Raw genomic sequence first — 25,872 nt, forward strand, 5'->3', positions numbered from 1 at the left:
AGGGAGAGGGGAATAAAGAGAGATAGATACATCAATGATTAGAGAGAATGCACTTCCCACATTGGGGATTGAGCTGCAACCCAAGCATATAGGTCCTGACCAGAATCGAACAGTGACCTCCTGGTTCATAGGTCAATGCTCAACCACTGAGCCACACCAGTTGGGCCCTTTCCCTAGACTTTTGATAAGCAAAAGGTAATCTGAGGAAAGGGAATGGTGGAATGACTTTAAAGGTAAAAAAGAAAACAACTAAGGTTTCTCCAAATCCCGGAAGGGCATCCATCCTGTGAGCAGAAGGACTTACCACCCCATCTTCTGGAGCAGTCCCAGGGAGACAATGAAACCTCAGAGTGGAGCTGCCTAGTGGATGTGGAGAACCTGAGCAACTGAGGTATGCAAAACCAGTCACTATTACCATGAACAGAAGCAGCAAGAAGTAACTTTGAGAAACTGAACAAATTCTGCCAGTGGGCATCTCCTTGGGTATCGAATCAGTGAGAACCACTGACTTAGGACAGTGACTGGCAGGTTGCTTGGCATTGCATAGAACTCTGGGAATTCCTGAATTGTGATTGGGGTGGGGAGCAGCATCCATAAGGGCTGAGAAAACATCTTCCATAAGCCTGGTGAGACTCAGATTCAGTTGATCATTAAACAATAAAGAATTGTGATTTTTTCCTACCACACTAACTTTGTAGTGCAAATGTATACCTTCCACAAATAAAAACCTGTTTGAGAGTTTTCAAGCTAAGGTCAGAGTTTCCTGGTGTCTTGTCATGATTAGAGCGTGTTGCCACATTAACCCAGTCAAAGGTGAAGACAGAAAGACCTTCAGAGACATTAAGTGATTGATTCAGCCTCAGCACCACCGCCACTGGGAACAGGTGAGTGAAATCCAGAATTCTAGATTTCCTAGCTCATAACTGATCCCTCTCCAAGGTTTGAAAAATGCTGTTTCAATACCATACCCATGGCTATAAGCAATATTTTATTTCTGCTCATGGTATTTATGGAAACCTGGTGGATGATGGAAATGCAGCAGAGCCCCCCTGGTGCCATTGAGAGCCCTGTGCCTGCCCTTCCTTGCTCAGCTTCCACACTGCCTCTGCCTGGCTCTGAGAGCAGGGGGCTTAGAGAAAGTATTAATGATTGAAAAGGACTTTAGAATCCCGCGATGAAAGTGCTTGGTGAGCCTGAAGTGCCACTCCTTGACGGATTACCTCTGTGTATGATTTGGCTGCCACTTGGTTGTGTTTAAGGGAAAGGCTGATTTCAGAAATTGATCCCCTTATCCTTTGAGGGAGCCAAAGTGGGCAGAATTAAAAGGGATTTGAGGGAGCTGCTGGCAGCTTTGCAGTGGAGGCCTGTTATCGCCCCTGCATGGGACAGTCTCCCAGGCTCCCGTAGAGTCACCTTAATCTCTGTCCTGCTTGCACACTTGAAGGTGGGTGAGAGAGATGAACTCCCGAGAAAGGAAGAAAGGGGCAATTACCCAGCTGCACGCCGTCAGCCCCCTTGGCCCTGCGTTTGAAGGGGCTGTGTTCAAGCCTGTGACATTCAGGCAGTGGGTGCTCACCCCATGAGGCTCTGATGAGTTGGCAAATGGCCTGTGTTGGAGGGAGGGAGACAGAGAGAGGCAATAGGAGGGAGAAAATGTACTCCAGTAAGGTGCTCTTGATCTCTGGTCACTGCAGGGTAAGGGGCTTATCTGGTGTCCTCATGAGCTGTGACACCACCCCCCCACCAAAAAACAAAACAAAAAACTACCTTGTTTTATTCATCTGCCATCCTTTATCTCACACTTACTACCTTCTCTTTGATAGCCTTTCTTTACTTATGTTTTATTTCTTCTTCCTGGTGTCTCAATGGAAGTAGAGATTGTGAGAGCTTAAAGGGATTTCAGCAATAATCTATTCAAATTTCTCACTTGATAGGAGGGGAAACTTGATAGAAGAGGAGTGTGAGTGACTATCCAAGCTGATGACAGACCCAGGAATACAAATTTGATGTTCTGACTTCTCTATGGGGGATGTTTATAGGTGGTTCCAATGCCTCCTCTTCTGTCCTGTCCTGTCATCTCTCTTTGCCTCCTTCTATCCCTTCTATCTCATTCTCACTCCACCCCTCCTCTTTTTCCTCACCATACAATAATAGTGTCAGAAGGTAGAAAGTTAGAGTTCTTGTCCTAATTGTCACTAAACTATCATGTGACTTATTGAAAGTCACCCTGTCTCAGACCTTCAGCTTGCCCATCTGTAAACTAAAGGGTTGGATTCAAGTTCTCAGAAACAGTGACAAACAATGCCATGTGTTCACCAAATCCACCTAATTTTTCTCCTGGGCATATGAGAAGCCTACATTTCTCAGCCTCTGCTCTGGTCTTGGGACCAAATAACTGAATTGGGGCAAGTAGAAGGGCCAGAAGTGATGTTCTCACTTCAAGACTTGGTCAGACTCCAACATTCTCATTCCCCTTCCCCTTTACTGATGACCTTGGAGGCCAGATATGGGGTTGATAGCATTGCAAGATAGAGAATGAGTATGTAGAGAACTAGGCTCTGCCCCCCACCACCTGCCCCTTCCTCACATCTACTACATTGGACCATGACATGAAAGCACTAAACCTTTCTTACATGACTAAGTTAGACATGTTACATGACATGTTAGTTAGAGCAGTTGGTGTATCCTGGCTAAGATGATCCCTTTTGACCATAATGTGTGAAGATTTTTGCTAATCATTATTAGTCTATTTTATTCTCCTTCATTCAACATTTATTGAGTACCTGCAATGTACCAGAAATTGTATTATAATACAATGTCTCATTTCTGTCAGGAGACTTGTTGCCCCAAATCTAATTCAAACATGATCAGAGGAAATGCAGTTAGATAAGGCATAACCTGCCTTTGATTTCTCAGCCTTTCTTCCCATCACTGTGCTAAAGAGGACATTGGGAGAAATGGCTTTCAATTGGCATTATCCAGTATCATTTTAAGAAAGTCTCAAATAAATTATTAAGTACCAACAGGCCAAATTACAAAGGAATAAGAGAGGTAGAGGTGTTTCAAATTATGGGGTTAGTGGGGCCTCGTTGAAATGGTTCAGCCCTATCCACTCCAGGGCACTGGACTATGTCAGCCCATTTAGAAATCCCCATATTGGCCCTTTTGGATTCTTTTGAAACCATCTTTATATCAGGCCCATGGAGCAGCACTATCCATCCTCATTAGAACTGTTGGATCCTGACTGGCAGCCACATCTACTCCCACTCTCAGATTCTTGAGGTACATTTCTCTTCACAGCATTGCAGCTGAGCACATCCATCTGGCCAGTGAAAGCATATAACGGGGCATATTTTCAGCATGACCAATTAGATGTGCAACTCCCATTAACAATAGCAGGACTTACGCTCCAGATTCTTCCTCCATAAATCCGGCCTTTCCCCTTATGAGCAACAGATGGGTTTTCCACAATGGCTCATTACCTCCTGGCTTGGCTCTGCTGCCAGAGTGAAATATAAAGTTATTTATGGATGGAGAAGGATGCATAAGTCACTGTGGATTATTTTCCACCATCCTTTTTTGTTGTTGTTGCTTATTTAGAATTTCTCTCTCTCTCTCTCTTTTTTTATTGCTCAAGATGAACAAGTTAGAGAAGCTGGTGGTATTCCCACTGGGAACGGAGATGGATGTCCCTTCAGGTCGGTTACTTCTCTTGATGGCCACAGATCTCTGGGGCGATGCTGCATTACACTCAAGAAATGGTAATTTGGATATTTCCATAGAGAAAATAGCCATTCCTCAAAGATCCTCTAGCCTCTGACAGGCCATCTCTGTGAAGTTTGGTCAGTGGGGGCACAAGTCAGGCCATTTAACTGCAAGTGATACATTCAAAAAAAGAAAACAAACTACTTCTTCAAGGAATGCCAATATTTTCAGCACTTGACATCTCTGGCAGATAGATATTATTCCTCTGTCAATTGGAGGAGAAGGACAGGGGAGCAGGCAAAGAGACTGACATGCCAGATGTTATATAGGAGAGTATGCAGTAAATGGATAAATATCCATGAAGAAAAAGGAGAGATGGGAAGACTGAAAAAAAATAGCACTGAGTATAATGTTGCCAGCCTGTGAATACTAATAGGCAAGCTGTTCTATGTGAATATATACCTACTTGTGGCCCAGTGCATGAAACCCATGCATGGGGGAAGGTGTCCCTCAGCCCGGCCTGCACCCTCTCAAATCTGGGACTGGCAGTTGGACATCCCTCTTAAAATTCAGGACCACTGGCTCCTAACTGCTCACCTGCCTACCTGCCTGATTGACCCCAATTGCCCTCCTCCACCAGCCTGCTCACCCCCAATTCCCCCCTCTCCTGGCCTGATTGCCTCTAACTGCCTCTGCCTCAGCCCTGCCACCATGGTTTTGTCCAGAAGGATGTTGGAAAGGTCTCCCAGTCTAATTAGCATATTACCCTATTATTAGAATAGATTCTGTCTAGCTCTTTCGTATGCAATTCCTTAAATACTCTGTGCCTTAGTTTTCTCATTTGTAAAATGAAAATTTTAAGATATCATATGACTATATGAGGATTATAAATTCATATTTGCAAAGCACTTACAACTGTAACTACCATATAAAAGGTTCTATAACTTTTTTAAAATAAAATGAAGAAACTTAAAATAGCAGTTACTGTTGAGGTTACCAATTGTAGGAGCTTTCTTGCCCCTCTGGCCACAGGAGTGGCTACATTATCCAATCCATGTTCTTCCTTAGGATTTTTGAATGGGTACAAAGGAAAGATGGTCAGTCCTCTCTTAAGGGTAAGGCTATAAGTCATAAATGCAAATGCTTCCAGAAGCCATGGGACCTACTCTGTGGACAAAGCCGATAATCAGAAGATCCCAGCACAGAGGGAGGCAGAGACAAGAGATGGAAAGTCCCAAGCAGTGTTTCACATTCTAGTTTCATTGGTTTCTAAGCCAGCCATATCCATGCCCTTTCTGAATTTTGTTTCCATTAATCAAGAGGCTCCTTTTCTGGGGCAGGAACATGGGCATAATTAGTCCAAACTGGGTTTCTGTCACTCACAAGAACAAATTAACTGGGAAAAACCAAAATTTACGGGGGGTGTGGGGGAACCAGCTCTTAAGAAACTTCCATTTCTTCAACTTGTGTCAGAGAATACAGAGATATAGATGGAGATGAAGTCAGAGAGATGGAGATGGAGATGAGGATGAAGATTAGTGATGAGATGGAAATGGAGAGATGGAGATGGAGAGATAGAGATGGAGAGATGGGGATGGAGTTGGAAATAAACAGACTGGGAGATAGATATGAGATATGGGGAAGGTGGTGAGCTGTTTTAAAAAGACACCCAAGGAGAAGTAATCCCAAGGTTATTTCTACTAGTATAGCCCTAACACGCAGATGACGAAATAACAGAGCCTCCGAGCTGAGAATTATCTTCCAGTTTCCATTCAGATGATGTGATTTCAGATTTTTCCTAGACATTAGTGAACATAGCAAAGCTTTTCTTCTAAGCTTGTCAATAGCTCTAATAATGAAAAGTTATTCCTTATATTGAAGTAAATATGACTCAGCAAAGCATCCTTCATCATTCCTAGTGTTTCCTTTTCAAAAAATACATTTTATCCTATTCATATGAGAGGATTACAATATTTGAACACAATTTTTACTTCCCTGTAAATCTTTTCTTCCTTGGAACAAACATCCTACCAGTTTGTCCATTGAGTATTACTGAGAGAGAAAGTTTAGGTTACTTGAGAGTTGGTAGAAAGAATGTTTGCTTAATGTCAGCCAATACCATATTCAAATGTAGCAGGCTGATTGGAATCTACCATGTGAAAACACACACAAAAAACAACAACAACAACAACAACAAATAACCATCAGCCTGGGACAGTTGTAATTCCAGATACTGGTGACCTGAATTTTGCAACTACTAAACCAGAAACTAATTGGTAACATATACTAGGTAAATCCCATTTCATTTATTTTCCTAGGTTGATTTCCTTTGGAATTGACAAGAATTAAAACAGATATTATGCCAAATGATATCCTATGACTGGTAATTAGATTTTCCATTTCAAACGTACATGCTGTAGGGAGTCTATTGAAACACTGCCTGCCTTACCTTTACAACAGCTTTAAATAAAAAGAACATATTGTTGACACCTCATTTCCCTGAAATTGTGAAAAAGAAATTGAACACTAAAACACAGAAGGCTTCTCCTCACTTCAGGTTTCATGCCTCCAGTCCTGGAGGTTTGATGTTAGCTGAGATTTTATTTCTGTTTAGAAAGCAAAAGTAATAAAACAACTCTGTTTAAAAAATAAAATACATTCAGTGAAATAGACCTTAAAAACAAAACAAGGGGGGAAGAAAAAACAAAAACCCATAGTAGTTATGCCATTTCAAAGGACTGGCACATGTCTCCATAATATTGAAGATTTTAGAAGTGCCACTGGACACTCCGGAAGTCTTAACAATTAGAGCATAGTTTAAGTTTTGCCGTTTTTATTTCAATTAAGGTAGTAACAATGAAGGAAACATTGCCACTGGATCATATCAACTTAATTATTTGTGTCACTTAAACACTCTACAAAAATGTTGCCCAAATTACAATAAGATACCATTGCACATGTATTTAAGGGACTAAAATCATAAAATCTGACAATATCAGATCCTGGTAAGGATGTGGAGTAACTGGAACTCTCTTATACAATCTTGGAAGTGATGCAAAATGGAGAATGGTTTGGCAATTTCTTATAAACATATTTCCACATGACCCAGTGATCTCACTCCTAGGTATTTATTCCAAGCTAAGTAAAAACATATGTGTGTGTGTGTATCAAAACTTGTACATGACTATTTGTTCCTAATCACCAAACCCGGAAACAACTCAAGACTCATCATCTGTGGAATGGATAAACTCTGGTACAGCCACACACTAGGAAACTACTCAGTAATGAAAGGACACATTACTGATACGTGCAATGATGTGATAGATCTCAAATGCTTTATGCTAAGAAGAGGCTGACACAAAAATACTCCATATTCCATCATTCTATTTGTATGGCAATCTAGAAAAGGCAAAATTATAGAAACAGACCAATGATTGACAGGGGCTGAGTGTGGTGGAGGGGAATGCCTGCCAAGAGGAATAAAGGAAACTTGGGGGTGTGTGATAAAAGTATTTTATGTTTTGATTGTGGTGGTGACTTCATGCCTGTATCCTTTTTTTTTTTTTTTAAGAATTTATAAAATGGCATACATGAACAGGGTGAATTGTATTGTCTAGAAACTGTATATTAATAAACCTCTCCAAAATGCAGTGGCTTATTTTTATACCAATTATTGTCACAGCCCTGTGTGTTGGCAGTGTGGTGGTGGACAGTTGACTTGGCTGGACAATGTAGCAGCTGTTCTTCTCCTTGAAAGTCTACAAATCTGGGTCTTCCCTGCAAGTCTGTCATCCTCCTTGAACTTGTAGGATGGCTGGGGATGCTCTCAGGCTGATAGTAAGGGCACAACAAAAAAAGTCCAACAGCAGAAGAGTTTTTCAACTATCTGCTTGCATCCAATCTGTGAAAATATCTTTGGTAAAATGAAGTCCCAAGACTTAGTCCAAATTCCAGGGCTTAGGAAGGAAACAATTCTAGTTGGAAGAACTGCATGGCAGCGGTGGAAACAACATGTTAGAACCATAATCCAATCTGATAGAAGGCTCTTTTCTGAATTACAATGTAATACAATGCCCCTATGTTTATTTAAAGATGGTAAGAAGAAATGGTTATGTGAAGATCACTTTTGCTTTTCCTGGATATCACTGTTTTATTTAATTTTACATAGGGCTCTGATTATGAGGATCCTACTAGAAATTGTTCTTTGAATTTAGATCAGACATTCAATCTGTTTTCTAAAAAACAGATTTTCTCAGACAATTAGATATCTATGATTCATCTTGATTGCTTTTCCTGCAACCACAGAGCTCAAAATCAACTGCATTGCTCAGTTGAGATTCCAAGTCCCATGATATTCCAGGTTCCTCACAGGTTTCTCCTCACCTGCAGGATTATAGGCTCTTTTAAATCTTTATATGCATTTGCGTTGTCTTTTTTTATTGCAAAACTTACAAACACCTGTTTTTGAAAATAGGCAGAGAGACTGGAGGAGAAAGGTGTATAATGCAGAGAATAATGAATGAGGAGGTAGAATATTTATGCTCTAATCAAGTCTTTGAATGTATCACCTGACCTTTGCAAATCTCTTGATCTCTTTATCAAATCTCTATCTCTCTTGTTCTGTTAATCATCTTATAAAGTTAATTATGTCTCTCATTACTTTTTAACATAATAGAGAAAACATGTGAAACCACAACGCATTTTTGGAGCACAATTGACTGGTTCTAAACCCTTTCAGTAAGCGAATACATGGGTGTGACTTGGGTCCTAGAGGAAGCCTAGACTGTTCTATAAATGGAACAATAGGCTCGCCTTGATTTTTTGCAGTGGCTTTGCCTGCGAGTAGTTTTAGGAGATTTGTAATAAGCAGAAGGCACAAAACTTCAGCTCACTTGCGGTTTCCAACTTGTACAGAAGGATGACAGTTTTTCAATTGCTGATAGTCATGAAATGAGCTGGTGGGTCTCAGGATGATTTTAAGAGGAAAGCTTGCCACAATCTCAGTAAAATCTTCTGGAATTTACTGTGTCAAAGCCAAGATTAAATGAACGCAGGAATAAAGAAACTTGCCTGGCCACACTGGGGTAGCTTCAGGTCCGTGAATCATTGAAATGATATACGTAATGACAATCATTGGGTGAGAAGGTAGTGAGGAAACTCCCGAATGAACATAATTAGTTCTCTGACCTATGTGTATCCTCCATGATCAACAACGTTGAGGATCTGTTTCTCAAAGTGCAGGGCAGGCAGGCAAGTATCATTATATCTATCTTTGTCTGATAATTTGAGTGTTAAACAACTAGAAGTCCCCTCTTCAGAGAGACATATGTAAAAACATAAACCTGATTGGCTCTGATCGGTTTGGCTCAGTGGATAGAACATCAGGCTGTAGACTGAAAAGACCCTGAGCTTGTTTCCGGTCAAGGGCATGTATCTTGGTTGCAGGCTCGATCCCCAGCAAAGTGCATGCAGGAGGGAGTTGTCAATGTTTCTCTCTCATCGATGTTTCTAACTCTATCCCTCTCCCTTCCTCTCTGTAAAAAGTCAAATAAAAATATTTTTTAAAAATACTGATTGGCCTACCCTGCATTGTTGGCTCACGCTTCAGTAGAGGGTGTGCAGAAGGTAGCAGATCAAAGATTTTCTCTCACCCTTAATGTTCCTATCTCTTCCTCTCCATTCCTCTCTGAAATCAATAGAAATATATATATATATATATATATATATATATATATATATATATATATATATTTTTTTTTTTTTTTAAAGGCATCTTGGCACGTGATTGGAGACCATTTTTTTTCAGAAATTAGCTTTCACTCATATGAACCATTATTTGCTTACCCTCTGGATGTCAGTTTTCTAATCTGTAAACTGGTGATCATATCTCACAGTATTGTAGTGAAGATTAAATGGTGTGACTGATTTGTGTATTTTCTCATGAAATCTTGTATTAGTTAATTCAACAAATAGGGAATGGCACCCATTGTGTGACACTGTGCAAAGCTTTGGGGTTACAAAGTCCATATATCAAGTCCCTGCACTCATGTTCAAGGCATATCTAATTTGCCCTGACCAGTGTGGGTCAGTTGGTTGAGTGTCTTCTCATGCACCAAAAGGTCTCCAGTTTGATTCCCAGTCAGGGCACATGCCCAGGTTGCACCTGGATCCCCAGTTTCACTCTCACATTGATGTTTCTCTCTGTCTCTCCCCCTCCTTTCCTCTCTCTCTCAAATCAATAAAAACATATATATATGTGTGTGTGTGTGTGTGTGTGTGTGTGTGTGTGTGTGTAATTTTTAAAAAAATATTTCAGCATTAAAAGATGATAATCTAATGTTGGTTGGATAAAGCTACAGCCAAGGTACATACTACATTCTACTCAAGAATGCTCAGTGCAGGATCACTCAGCCAGCAGTCTAATCTGATAGCCTATTATCAGAAGCCATTAATGGCAAGAGTGTCTGTTATCCTTACCTCAACCAACACCAAACATTTTTAAATTAGCATGTTAACTCTAAGAAATTCTTTCTATTTGTGAAATTAGTACCTTGGTACCATGATGAATGTGGGGAATAGGTTTGCATTGGTGAAATAAACATTCAGGATCTATGGATTGGGGGCTTAGAGCAACTCTCCAGTCTTGCAAGAACAGACTGTAGGAACACAGTGAGGTGTGCAGCCTTTACCCTGAGAGATAATGCCAAGAGTTAACCTCTAAATGGGTTCTTGAAATTGGAGGATTTTAGCTGCCAGATGCCTGCTGAAAGAGTAATAGTGCCCTGCGTCTGGCATGTTGGCAGGGCTGCCTCCACTGAGTTTCCGCCCATGCAAGACGATGGTGGGAACACCTACAAAGACCAAAAGTGAGATTTGATTGAGCCTGGAAGGATTTCTGTGGATTGTTCTTGTGATTACTTATTTATCAGCAGATGTCTAGCTAATAAATCTTATAACTGAGAATGGGTAATATGATGTAGTTAAATCATACCCATTTCAGACTTTTAGATGTCTACTTTTATTTAACCAAAAAGTACCTAGACATTTGCATCTATGAAATTGGCATGTGCCCTGACTGGGAATCGAACCATGACCTCCTTGTTCATAGGTCAACACTCAACCACTGAGCCATACTGGCCAGGCCAAGATGCCTTTTTTATTACTTTATGTGATCCTGTTTTGAATGCTCAGGGCCTCAACCATCACAGCTTTGGATTGAGTAGCCACCAAGAGAGGTACACACTTCTTTTGGATGCTAAAAAATATAATTTTCCAAATGCTTTTAAAAACCCACACATTTATACGACAGTGAGCATACATCAAAATTTTAATGAGGGATCCAGCAAGATGACAAAGGCGGTTCAAATGCAGATAAGAGGAAATGAATGTGTATTCATGTGTTACTTCAAAAGAGAAAATAAATGTATAGTGATTGAATGAAACACATGCTCAAGTAATATTTATATATTAAATACAAAACTGATTAATGTACCACAACACAATAAAACAGCCTCTGTGGTTATCTTCTCTAATAGACAAGAGTCATTTGCATTGCTATCAAGAAACAAATAAAACAAACAAACAAACAAAAAAAACCCCACCAACCTCTTTTGCATACCTATGAGATAGAAATAATTTGCTTTCATTTACTAAAATTGACATCATTATAGAATTATAACTTCTACAGATTTATAATGTGTATATGTTAGTTAAAAGCAGCAGTGAGCTACATTTCTGTGGCCAATCAGATGATCTTAGTCAAGTATGATTCCTAGCATAACATCACGTATCACAATAATCTTTTAGTTTTATTTTCAAACTTTGCCTTATTTTTTCTTCTTGGGCCACATGTTCCTTTGCCTACCTATCATTCATAATTTTCTGGGAAGTCGCCCTTCCCCCTGATTCCACGCATATAATTTCAGCACAGGCCACCTTGTTAGTGAAAGGCAGCTCTGTCCCCAGTTTGTCCTCCATCCAAGGCTGCAGAAAAGGCTCAGGAGAGGGCTAGAGGCTAAGAAATTACTACTCTTCCACTTCCCTCACTTAGTCCAGAATTGGCCAAATTGGATGAAATCATGCTAGGTGTGTTGTTTTCAGTTTGTCAATTTACAATTTGTAAAGCTGGATTTTGGGGAGTGATTGTAATAGAAATAGGTTACATAAATAAATTGGATAGTCAAGCTCTACTTTGTTTTATATTGTCAAATATGAGCATACAGCCGACAAGTTATTTCCAAAAAAATCTATAAAATGTAAATCATAGCATAAATTTTCATGTTGAAATTGTTTTGTATTCAGGTTTCATTAACATATCGTTGTTTCTGGCTTTTATATGGAGGTACAGGCTACTCAATAAATAATCTTTTAAGAAGACCCACCTTCATTCCAAGATGATGCCTTCTTTTTTTTTTTTTATGTGAAGCTGCATTTTGTGTGTGTGTATGATGATGGGGATAGAGGATGTAGAAGTTTTTGTTTTATTTTATCCCAATATTTTTACCAAGAAAAATAAAAGTGGACAATCCTACGTCTGTTCCTCATTTGCTTCCTTGTTTGTTCACTTGCTTATGGGTTAGCTTTCTTAGAAAAGCCAAGTCTGGAAATCATTCTAGAAAACCCATGAGAGCAAAAACCTATGTTAATGCCCCTATTGTTCTGAGTCTAACTTCAAATCCTGTAATTTTAGAAACCAGAATGTTTCTTTCTCATTCCAAGTATAGTTCACTGGGGGCAGACTCCTATTGATCAAGATGAACATAGAAAACTTAACAAAAGTATCACTTGGTAAAATTAAAAATTGAATTCTAACTGCAGAGAAAATGAGACAATAAGTTCAAAACTTCTCCCTGGACTTACACCCCTCCAGGTGCCAAATTACAAACAGGGAGTGGCTAGTAAGGAAGTAATTAGAACAGGGACCACTCCTTCCAGGATTCAAGAACTTTCAAGGTTGATAGCCATTGGGTGTAAGACTAATGTGCCAGAGCAATATGTAGGTGGACATAATTGTAAACATTTGTGTCTATGCATCTTTTATTGGCTACCAGGCTAAGAAAACATCTTTTTTAACCACCCATTTTTCTTTTCTGATTGATGTAATAACTATTGTCTCCAGGGTTCTCTAGGGTTGGTAACTATTTGACCTCTTTTATATATATATATTATTGATTTTGTACAGAGAGGAAGGGAGAGAGATAGTTAGAAACATCGATGGGAGAGAGTCATCGATCAGCTGCCTCTTGCACACCTCCTACTGGGGATATGCCCACAACCAAGGTACATGCCCTTGACCAGAATCAAACCCGGGACCCTTCAGTCCCCAAGCCGACACTCTATCCATTGAGCCAAACCAGTTTCGGCTATTTGACCTCTTTAATAACTCTTCACAGGCTTCTACTCTGACCCATAGAAAATTAATGCTTGATTCTAAGATGAGGATCTTATTTCTTCTTTTGATATCACTGTGTGTGTGTGTGTGTGTGTGTGTGTGTGTGTGTGTATGTGTGTTTAGGAACATCACTCCTGTCCACCCCTATTGGATACAATAGTCAGGATTCTCTTTAAAAGTTCCATAGATTTAATTGAGGCCTTATTTGATATATAAATATATTATTCCTCTATGAACCTTCAGTCCCTGTATATATCAAACCAAAAATACTCAGTGCTTTGGACTGAATGTTTGTGCCCTCCAAACCCCAAATATTGAAACCGTTATCCCCAATACAGTACTATTTGGAGATTTAGATTAGGTTAGGGGCGGGGGGCGGTGGCTCAGAGCCCCCATGACAGAATTGATGCCTTAATAGGGGATTGATTTCTACTAAGATTTCCCTAACTCATGGGCCAAAAGCCTGAGCATAATAGTCACATTAGGTCAATCTTTGGGTTGCTATCCATTTCTACTTGGAACAGGTAGATCTCATGTGACTAGTGTGGCTCATTAAAAAGGAAGAACACATATCTATCATCTATTACTAGTATAAGTTTACTGATGAAAAGGAAGAGTAGCATACAATGTTTGAATAATAAATACACAATACTCTATTGTAAGTTCCATACAGCCAACTGATTCCCATAGATTGCTTTCTTAGCTTTTGGCTGAACTACTGTATGTATAGCCAGCCTACAGTGGTTATTTGATAAATAAATGTAGTTCTAATCTGAATACTGGTTGATCATTTTATTTCTGTAGCCACTGAGATGGAAGTAAAACAATAAAGACTATGGGAACTTTTCTTACTTATCAATAATGTGAGAGACTTCTTTGCCATGTTGGATAACAGCTTTCACACTCTCAAAGAACATGTACCCAGTTTCTGTGCTATTGATAAGTGTAATAATAGCTAGACACAGTATACTTTTAAGTTTACCCTGCATTATTAACATTTTATTCATTACTTTCTTAAGTTTAGAACAGAGATAAAAAACTATGACCCTTTGCCAAACCTCCCTCAACACATTTAGTAAACAGACTTATTGGAATAAAGCTAAGCCCATTCATTTACATACCATCTGCTTTTGTTTTTAGGCTACATCAGGGTTAAGTAGCTGTGACTGAAGTCATAAGGCCCATGAAGTTAAAAATATTTACTATCTGGCTATTTACAGAATAATTTTGCCAACCCCTGGCCTAAGTTAAGGACAGAGAGCCAAAAATAAATGGAAGACTGGGAGATATATATTCAGTGAAAGAAAGTAGGACTATCACCAAGATTAGACAGAAGATCTTAGAACACCTTAGGAACAACAACAAAGGTGAATGAAATACCTTTACTTGATCAATGTATGGATCCAGGAATTCTACGACATGTAGCCAACAATTTATTCTAGCAGGAAACAGTCATTATCTTTTTCCTAAGTGCTTATTTAAAGGAAATTCTTGATAGAGATATGTAAGAGGAAGCAAGCCGACCCTGAATGGGTACACGTACCTCCCTGTCTATAATTCCATTATACTAACTTCTGAATTTCATAGCATGAAACTAACTGAGCAACTGCGGGAAACAGAAGCATGAAACAATTGCCAGTAGGGTCCTTCCAAAATTCACCTTTTCTCTTTTGAATTACAAAGGCCTTAAGTTTGAAAGATAGCTGCAGATCAATCACATTTTCACAGGTTTGTTTTTTTTGTTTTTTTTCCCCTCAATGTTTATAATGCCCAGAAAGGAAGAAAACAAAAGAAAATCAAGAAAGCAAATGAGGGCATGAGTGAATTGTAAAAATAGCAGATACATAAAAATAAAAAAAATAGCCGGGACCGGTTTGGCTCAGTGGATAGAGCGTCGGCCTGCAGACTGAAAGGTCCCGGGTTCAATTCCGGTCAAGGGTATGTACCTTGGTTGCGGGCACATCCCCAGTGGAGGGTGTGCAAGAGGCAGCTGGTCGCTGTTTCTCTCTCATCGATGTTTCTAACTCTCTGTCCCTCTCAATTCCTCTCTGTGTAAAATCAATAAAATATATTTTAAAAAAATAGATGGTGTTATGGAGAAAACTGATAAGGTAATTCTCAAATGCAAGTCCTTAATTTCTTTTTTCTTTTCTTAGTATATAATGCAATTATTTCTGGATTCAGGAACAGAAAATTCTTTATGGGGTATTTAATACAGTTACTACATAACATATTTAATATCAATAACTATTCAAAGATGATGCACCAAAATGAGAATATCCCACCAAATCTCCTCTCAGGGTAGGTAATATATGACACTTTGTTACAAAGCAGGTATTCTGAGGTTAGCATCATCTACTGTCTTATAATGTTGTAATTCTCTGACCATTTTTCTCTTTTGGAAATTCTGCTAAAATTTAATTGGTTTTGATCCCAAAGTATCATACAATCTTAATATAGGCCTGAATTAACATACAAATGAAAACAGACACTGCAATTTTGTGACAAAGTTTCATTGCAAGGTGGTCAGATACATAATTTAGAATACATACTTTTTTTAATGATTATTTTAAAGAAACATAAAATGAAAAATTCTTATTGGGCAGTGGTCGGCAAACATGCAGCTCAGGAGTCACAGTTTACCACTCTATTGACTAATGAGTTTGCTGACCACTGTTATAGGGGACCCCCAAAGCTCTGAGTTTATGTCCATGGATCCTGAGGAATCCATTTTTAAAAAGTTTGTAGTCAATGTTTTCCTAATTCACTTGACTTTAAAACCACGGATTTGTGGCACCTCAGGGAAACATTTTGGAAAATAGTGTATTCATGAAAGAGTTAAATTCTGTGCATTGTGCCTCTTCCCTGTGATAGACAACTGCAGAAATAGCTGAGCTGAGGGTTCATTTTCTCAAGGTTCTGGGGAAAGCCAGTTTAATCTGAAGTTAAACCATCACCTTCACAATGCTCAAAACATTTTTAAGCTTAGAAAATAAGAAACAGATCCCTGTACTCTCTGGGTCCTGAGAGGACCGAAAGCTCAAGCACCAAGTGCCAACCTACTGTAAAAGGAGAAGCTGTTTTGGTGACCTCTGACCTGATAGAATAGACAGTTCACAGTGCTCTCAGGAGAGAGCCCATTCTTGAGAAACTCTGGGACCAATTTCACAGACTTGGTAAGTGTGGTTAGTCAAGTCCCTTTCACTCTATTTAGGGCTTTGTGGTGATTTTATCTTTACATTACAGACCATTTGTTCTCAAAAGGCCTGCAGTCATTTTTTATCAGCTATGATTGAGGGAGAGAGAGAGAATGAGCTTTTGTAAAAAGAGTTTTTTTGTATTAGCCTGCTTGGACTCCCATAACAAAATATCACCAACTGGGTGGCTTAAACAATGCAAATCCATTGGCTCATGGTTCTGGAGGCTGGAAGTCTGTGATCAAGGTGCCAGTAGAGTTGCTTTCTCCTGGGGCCTCTTGTAGATGGCTGCCTTTTTGCTGTGTCCACACATTTCCTCTGTCTGTACCCACTTCCTGTTTTTATAGGACATCAATCTTATGGATTAGTTTCATTCTTAAAACTTCATTTAACCTTAATTACTCCTTTAAAAGCTAGATCTTCAAATACAGTCTCATTGTGGGTTTAGGGCTTCAACATAAGAAATTTTGAAAGAACAGTTCAGTCCAAAATAATGCATGATCATTACAGAGCATTCTAACAAAATATCAACATTTGAAAAAGAGTAAATGTTAAAAAAATCATCTAACTTTCGACCACTTAGAAATAACAACTTTAGCCTTAGGTGAAGGACATTTCAAAATCTCTTCAACTATTTGAATGAATCATTAGATTGATGAATTGCAAATGAGGTGAATAGATTCTAATCTATGTAAATAAATTCATAGTATATAAATTACTTTTTAATGAAATAATTTGAATTTGTAGTGGTGTGATATTTTACCATACAGTTGATTCTAAAACCAGGGCATAAAGTTACTAGTTTTCCAAAAGATTTGTTTTAATCTCCCATACTGTAGGGTATACTTGTTTTCATGTGGAATTGCTGTTCGCTAATTCTTATAAACATTATACTTAAGACCCTCTTTGCTAGACTATAGAAAAGGGAAAATCTCTATGTGTATGTCTAGTTATTTAAACCATTCAATACAAGTAAATAAAGGGTGGGAAATTATTAAGTGCTCCTGTTTTCTTGTTTTTTGTTTTTACAAGTGTTACTTATGTTTTTAAAATATAGTCTATAAGTTTATAAGTTGGTTTATTATTTTGGTTATTAAACTAAACAACACATAAGACAAAATATATAGAGAACCATAATAGCTGTTCATAGTGGATGCTCAATAAATATTTGTTGAATTAGAATCAGTGCCACAAGTATTCTGTGTGTTTTTTTAAATGTGGAAAAGAATGGCCACCTATCTTCCAAATTTGGCATTTTGTATTGGAGTCCTATTGAATGACTACCACTCTTATGCCTCTAGGCATTGGCCTAATGGAGAGGGATTTTACAAAGATGGTAAGGTCTATAGTCATCCATAAATTAAATGAAGCAATAATACTATACTTAATGTAGCGGGGAAAAAACAAAACAAAAACAACCTTAAATGCAACAAAACTTATTTAAAACTTAGGACATTTCTTAAATTCAACACAAATTATTTCTAAAGATTTCTCTTAAGCCTCAGGAAAAAGAGATTATGAAAGCAATTAAGATTTTTGTGTCTTTTTGTATTTTTAAATCAAGTGTTTCTATTTTAGATTCCTTGCTATAAATGGTGATAATATTAGACTCTTAAAAACCCTATTAATTCCTCTTCTTAGCACTTAATTTTTGTTAAGTACATATGGGTACACAGACTCATGTATTCCCACAGTAAGAATTATATATGTATTCTATTTTGTGGTCATAATTCATATTGTTAGTTAATTTCATTTCTCTATGAATTTAATGTTCAACCGTCCTTTTTCTTCATTATAGGCATTTCTAAGTTCATTAAAAAATTTCTTCAGTTATTGAGAACTCACAAAGCATTTTTATTCCATAAAGAATTTGTGAGTATGGCTATAAGTTCTTGCATGTTTAAGAATGCATACAAAGAACTTATATACTTACTAGTATATGCATAGCCCATGGACATGAGCAATAGGGTGGTGAAGACCTGGGTGGGGGGGTAAGGGGTAAGGGCTTGAAGGAGGGTTGTAAAAAGGGGGGGGGTGCATGGAGAGGGAATTGGAGACATCTGTAAAACTATCAACAATAAAAATATTTTTTAAAAAAAGAATGTACATAACATTTATCCTGTAACAACAACTGGATTAAGCATAGTACTCATGGGTCATTTTTTCCCTTCTCGACATTGTATAGACTTTGCTTCCGTATTCTAGCTTTGAACATTGATGCAAAAAAAAAGTTCAAAGTCAGACTAACATCTCCCTCTTTTGCTGTCTAATTCTTTCTACATTTTTTTCAATAAATTTTAAAAGCTTAGCTAGTTTTAGTTTGTTTTTACATATGAACTTGGATTTTCTTGGACTTCCTTAACTCCCACCTTAAACCAGGTTTCTCTTCCTCTCTAATCTACAGTAGAGGCTAGGGGTTTCATTTTGAAGACGTGAAGGTAAGAAGTAAGATCAACTGAAATAGTTTCCTTTAATAAAAAGTTATCAATTTCCTACCTAGCAGTAGTGGTGGTAGTGGAAGTATTTTCCAAAGTTGATAGTTTAAGATCCAGATTATTAAAATCATGAAATTCCTAAATCCACTGGGATTATTTGTCTTCATCCAATAGACATTGCCAATTCCTCTGCCATTCCGCATACTATACAGTAATAGGAAAAATACATGAATATTGCCAATTTTGGGGCAATTACAACATTTTAAAGATTTGTCTGGCTCACTAGTTCTATTTCAAGTAAAGTTTAGGAACAATGCTGAATCATTTCAGAATCTTCTCTCTTTCCTTACTTACAATATGTAACTGTGATCATGGTTGAATTTTTGCTTCTTTTTACTTTCTTAAAATTTTATTTTTACTTTCATTTATTTCATTAGACAATTTGGAGTGGGAGGAGTCTCTAATCTGATCTCAACCTGCCATAATTACCTATAAACTCTCATCAATTTTAAAAGCTTAGCTAGTTTTGGCCAATCAATTTAATTTAATTTCTCGAGTGATTAATGTGTTGTCTTCATCACACTTACTGAGAGACAGGGTTTCACCAACAAATAAAAGAACTTATTTGTAACAAAACTATGCATGTCTATATGCAGGTGAAAAAAACCCAACACCTATAAGAACCAATTATTTGTTGCTATAATTCCTAATGCATGCAGGACTGTGGGACTCTAGGATGATTCTACTTATTGTATAGCAACAGAAATACTGGTGATTTAAGAATTTCAAAGGGTTTCTGAGGCACTGTCAGTGGGCATTGCCCTTTTCTGAAAATAGGAAAGCAGATGCACAATTGCTATATCTTGCTCAAGGTCAAATAGCAATGAAGGCAGCATTTGAGCTTCTGTTAGCACTAGGACTGTAGCTTTTAAATGTTCCCTAGGCAAGAAATATTCAACTTCAATCACTATCCGTACCTCCTGACTGTGCAGAACCTGAGGCAGGGGACCATGGGGTGAGGCATTGCAAAGGCCCACCACTGACCCAGGCTGTGCATTTCCAATGTGGAGTAATCAGCCTCCCATGGATGAATAAACACTGGTGTGTGCAGAGGTGTGAGAGCCGTCCCCCCCCCTCCCCCCATTTCTGTAATACATTCCTGCCTTTCACTGATGAATTTTACTGGTTTAGAAATTGACAAGTTTGTCTCTCTTAAAAAATGCAGCACATACTTTCAACCATAAAAGCAGAAACCCAGCTGATTCCTGTCCCAGTGAGTTTTAAGAGCTGATTGAAAATATCCAAAGAAATAGCTCTCGGTGTTCAGCTTAATGCACAGGGGTGGAGAAAAGCAAGGGAGGGATAAGTCAGGGGCCTTCAAGGTAGGAGGAGGTCAAAGGAGTCCTGTCCTTTGTTTACTCTGAGATAGGAAATGCAGCAAAATAGAATGGATGCCTGTAGACAGCCTTTTCCCTCTGCACCCTCTCCTCAAAGTCATGACCTCAACCAACTGTTTACCAGAATGCTGCTGCCTCCATGTATCCCAATACATTTTCTTTAATCACATCGATTGTTTTTACTAATAAGAATTCACATAATCTTCAACCAGCATCCCTTCACTGGGATCAGTAGAATAGGAACTTTAAAAAAAAAGTGTGGTCGACAGAATAACACCCCCTCCTAATCCCTAGATGTTCATGTCCTAATCCCTAGGACCAGTGACTCTTTTACTAATATGGCAAAGGGGACTTTGCAGATGTTGTTAAGAATGTTGAGTTGGGGTGATTATCTCAGATTATCCAGGTGCATCAAAGTAATTCAAGGTCCCCTATAGGGAAAGAGGGAAGCAGGAAGGTCAATCAGAGATGCTATGACAGAAGCAGAGGTCAGAGAGGTTTGGAGATACTACAGTGCTGGCTCTAAAACACAGGAAGGGGCAGTGAGCCAAGGAATATACATAGTCTCTAGGAGCTAGAAAGGAAGAAAACAGATGCTCCCCTAGAGCTTTCAGAAGGAATGCAATTAATTTTGTAGTAATTTGTTATGACAGCAATAGGAAACTAATAGGAATGCATAAGTTCCTGATTAAATTATTGACGTGCTGATTTCAGAGTAATAAAGCAAGGGTACTGTAGGAACTCTGATGTAAATAGTGGATATGGTGCCTTAGAAAAATAATAAAAACAGTGTCTGTAGGAGCTATAGGAAAGAGGCCCTCACCTATAATCATGAAAAATATTTCTGGAGGGATAAAGACCTTTTTTTCCTTCAGGTGCCTCCACTATTTTTAGGAACTGGTAGAAACAATTTTAAAGGATGCAGGAATTATTAATAACCATTTCCTGCTGAACTGCATTGAACTGTTCAGACATGCTTCTACTTAAGCCACCACTGTGTCCATTACTGCACGAGCATATGCCCACTGAGCTTTGAAAGCTTTTGACTAAAGCATGACCCCAACAGAAAGCTTCTGGTTTTTTATGCTTGTGTTTTCCCCACTCCGAAAGGAAGACTGTTTTCAAATATAGAGTGACTGTCCATAAGCTAGAGACAAAGTGATTTCATCATGCCAGAGAGCAGTGGTTCTTAACCTTTCTAATGCTGTGACCCTTTAATACAGTTCCTCATGTTGTGGTGACCCCCAACCTTAAAATTATTTTCGTTGCTACTTCATAACTGTAATTTTTGCCCTTGTTAATGAATTGTAATTGTAAATATCTGTGTTTTCCGATGGTCTTAGGCTCTACAGCAGCAGGATCGCCTGTGCCTGGCCTAGTTGCTTCTTCATAAACAGCCCCATGTGGGCAACCTAATCACACACCACAGAGAGTTCCCTAACTATACAGTTGTTCAGCCAATAGGCAACTCAAATGTCATTTTCTCGTAGAAATGATATTTTACAAGGTGCTGAGATGACAAAACCAGCCTGCAAGAAACCAATAAACCTCTAATGTGTATTAATACTACTCCTACTATATCCACATCACAGCCCCCTGCCCCTGACCCCAAAAGGAATAAATGTCAGCAAGAGTTCTCACTTGGGTTGCTAAGTATATTCCTTACTTACTAGGATTACTTCTTGGAGGCTGGAGGTAAGATAAAAAAGCAATGTTATGAATTAATTCCAAATTTTCTAACTAAAAAGAAATTGCAAAAAATACACCCCCTGGTCCACATCAACGGGTGGCCATCATGCTCCTGGGAGGTTAAAGCATGGTTTTGACTTGCGTTTAGATGGGGTAAGGCCAGGGGCTTTTCTTAAGCACTATAACTTAATATTGCACCAAAACACACAAATAAGAGCATTCTTCTATAACTTCGTGGCTGAAAAAAGAAAGGTGTCATTTGAATCTAATCATTTTACTGTGTGACTAAGAAATAAAGAACTGTTTATTTGAATTTCCCCTCACCCCCAATTTCTGTCAGAAAATGTGTGTGATTATTTTCATGTGGAGGAATTAGCCAGTAGCAACAACTATTCCTGTCAAGTTCTCTCCTAGGTTCCATCCTTTCTTTCCCTTTGGTTATGATACTAAATCATTCTAGCATGTAGTTTTCAATCTGCCAGATAGCCTCTTTTTGTACAATGCTAAATTCTCTGCATTCTTTAAAGCCTGTTCCAGTCCTCCCTAAATCTTTTCCTCCTTCTCTAGCTGTGGTTGACAATTATTCTACAAACCCACCACTCTTCTCTTTCCATGGGAACAACACTCTCCTTCTGAGGAATTCCTTGTTTTCCCACCTCTTGCCTCCCCGCTCCCCTGCTGTGTTATCAGCAGGAATTAGTAAAATCCCATCTCCATGACCATAGTGAATGAACTTGATTCAACTGAAAACCTGCAGAATTTCCACACACTCATCACAGAGATTAGTCAGCACACCAGGCTCTCCTAAGAACTGTGAACAAAGCTGCTGTGATGAGCCTTTTTCCTCCCTGGTCACAAACTGTGGAATAATCCTCCTAATAATAATAATCCTAATCCTTCACAATCTGCTATGTGAAGAAAACCAATCTGCAGTAAAAGAGATCAGAGCTGAGCAGCAGAGAGGGGAGATAAACTAGATTAGACAGTTATTCTAAAGGTCAATTTTACTCTGACCTTCTAGTAGTTTACCTACAGAAACCATTTTCCTCATGCAAATTAGGATTGAGTGTTTGTGATTTACCAAGACAAGTCCTGGCTTCCACCAGTCCCTTTCTACAAACCTCAATTTTTATATAGTCTACACCATTAGTTAGTACTTTACAGCCACACTATGCCTTTGCGAACTCATAACTTCTCTTTGTTCCCTAATTGGATTGTGTGTGTGACTTGAGAGCAGGTAGCCTAACTTAAATTTAGCAGAAATGCTTATCATCACGGGAGGAAGCTCAGGAAATATTTAGTGGTTGATTAATAGAAGAACTTCCTGAACAGATGTGTTGCATGTTTATCAAATATTATCAGATATCATTAGCTCAGTTGGATACATACAAAAAGAATTCAAAAGTCAGTAGATTCAAGTTTTGTTTCTTCCTTCATCTTGTTGGCATTAATTAAGTTGCTTTATCTTTCTGATCTTCAGTTTCCTCTTTATATTTTAGATCAGAATAATAATGTATTAGTCATGATATTTTCAGTTGGAAGGCACATAAATGCAATTTAACTTAGATTAAGAAAAAAAAAGACTTTTTCTTATTCTTATATAATTTAAGGAGTAGCAGAGTAAGCAGACCTTCAGGTATAGCTGGATATGGGTAAAGAAATAATATCAAATTCTTCCTCTCTTAGCTCTAATTTTCTTTCCTTTGTCATTTCTGATTAGTAGGTAGAGGTCCTCAACTGGCAAAAGGCACATGTCATTTACCATAAAAATCTGTTCTTGCAAGATCAGATATCTCCAGAAGTGCTTTGTGTACACAAATGACCATCTGAATATTAGTAATTATTAAAATGTTGAATCAGAAATGACGCTGGTCACTGTCTGAAACATATTTTACTATTATAATCATTCAAATAAAATCACACATATTGTAGGAAAAATTCCCTAAGACAGATTTATTATCATCAGGATTTTAAACTCTCATCATAACTTGGATGCATAGCCCTTTGAATTTAAAAATACTCCTTTAGGGCCTACCAACTTAGTGCCCTTAGTAACAATACATCTGTGAGGGTTTTGTCAATCCCCATTTGGTAACTGAAGGACATCAAGATGTAGCTAATTCAATAATGGCACATAGGCAACCAGAGTGAAGACAGGACAAGGATTAAGGATTTTCTGCTTTCCAGATAGCTCAGGACAGGGAGAAGGCCAATATAACAAAAGCAAGCTGACAGAGAGTAGAGAATTTCTTCCTAAGAGACAAGAGCATCAGGGCTATGGGATTTCTTTCACCGACAGATAACATCTCCCTTTGAGTTTGATACCAAAATCATGACCCTGCCATTTCTGGAGAAAATACTCAAACCAGTACAACTCGCATCTTCAGTCTCTTATGCTATTGAATCTTCGATAGCCACCTAATAACCATTAAAGTAGACTATTTACCATAACTACTGTGATTTTTACAATCCTCACTTCAGGAATCATCTCTTGACTCACTTCATCTTCCCAACCGAAGCACACACATAGGAATTTATTTGTTCTTTTCAAGGATGAGGATGGTACGAGAGTCATGTTTAGCCTTTTGGGAAGTGTGGAAAAGGATGAGGTGTTTCCGTTTGCTTCATTACTACATAGATTTCTGTTTCTTTGAGAAATTTATGAATTTCTGGCATGTCTGAAGAAATATATCTGGTATTGCTATTACTGGTGCAGTGAGAGGATGGAGAGAGTATTGAGGAGAATGAAATTAACCTGTTTAAAATAGACCTTTTCCTTGAACGTCAGCCAGCCTATGCACCAATATGAACAAATTATTTATTATTCTCAAGAAAGCCCTGGGTCCTTTCTTCCTCTGAAATGCTGTGCTTCTTACCACTGTAACCCACTTACCTTCACAACTCTGTTAAACATTCTACTTCTCAATCAAAAGATTTCTGAAATTCTAAATGTCAAAGTGTTTCTTTCTTAGTAGCCTCTGAGAGCTAGAATCCAGCCATTCATTGCTAAGAGATGCCCCCCTGGCTGGAGAATTGGCATGGTTTAATTGTCCTCAAACACATCTTTTTGTTGATTTGTACTTGAAAAATCCTTCCAAGTATCTATGGCAAATAAAATGTTTGTTTTGAAACTTTAAACACTAGGAACGCTCCGAGGTTTTCCCAGGCCACTTCTTATCAAATCCATCTTAGCCTTACTTGATTATATACAAATGCACAATGCTATTACTAGCACCATTGAAAGTAATCCCTGTAACTAAGCATGCATTACATCTGCCTTCCTAACTTTCCCATAACAACAGATATCAATATCACTCAATAATAGAATCTTCTCACACAAAGAACAACCATCATAAGTATTAGTCTTTCTCATTAATTTCTTATGCATTGCGATGCTTCCTTTAGTTATTTTTGTCAGATGGATGATATAGATCTTTTCCCCCCCTCCCCCCCAGATCTAGAATTGATCTCTGAATTCACAGATAATTGTGTCTTTCTAATTGTACCCTTTCCTGTTGGGGACAGTGGCCAGATGACTCCTAAGATTGGCCGGGAATGACTGTTGCTGGTATAAAAAAATAGACTCGAACACTGCTAAAGCTTGTCCTTGCTCAAATGCCCACAAATCTAGAGCTCAGAGTGAGGTGCTCTCCTTTCCCTAAAGCACTGTTTCTTATACCTTGTGGAACATTTGCATCACTGTGGGAGCTAAGAAAGCCAACAAACAACCATAACAATAAAAATAATAAAACCTTGCCTAGGTGACATCCCAGATCAGTTAAGTCAGAATCCTATGACTGTCTGTCCTACAGTTTTAAGCGGTCATATTGCCCAGGATTCACTGCATTTTCAAAATCTGAGTTATTTATTGTTTGAATGAGCAGAACAAATCTGCAAAATGCCAGCCTGCCATATGGAAGCAGTGGTTTCCTAACAGGGATGCTTTTGCATTATACAACTAGCTTCACTTTTTGTGATCAAATTTGGTTCACAATAATTTTTAATAATTATTTTTTTATGTTTGTCAAATCTATTCCATGCTCACAAAGAAGTTCCAG

The sequence above is a fragment of the Pipistrellus kuhlii genome, unplaced genomic scaffold (genome assembly GCF_014108245.1).
Source record: "Pipistrellus kuhlii isolate mPipKuh1 unplaced genomic scaffold, mPipKuh1.p scaffold_m20_p_11, whole genome shotgun sequence".
NCBI classification, from domain to species: Eukaryota; Metazoa; Chordata; class Mammalia; order Chiroptera; family Vespertilionidae; genus Pipistrellus; species Pipistrellus kuhlii.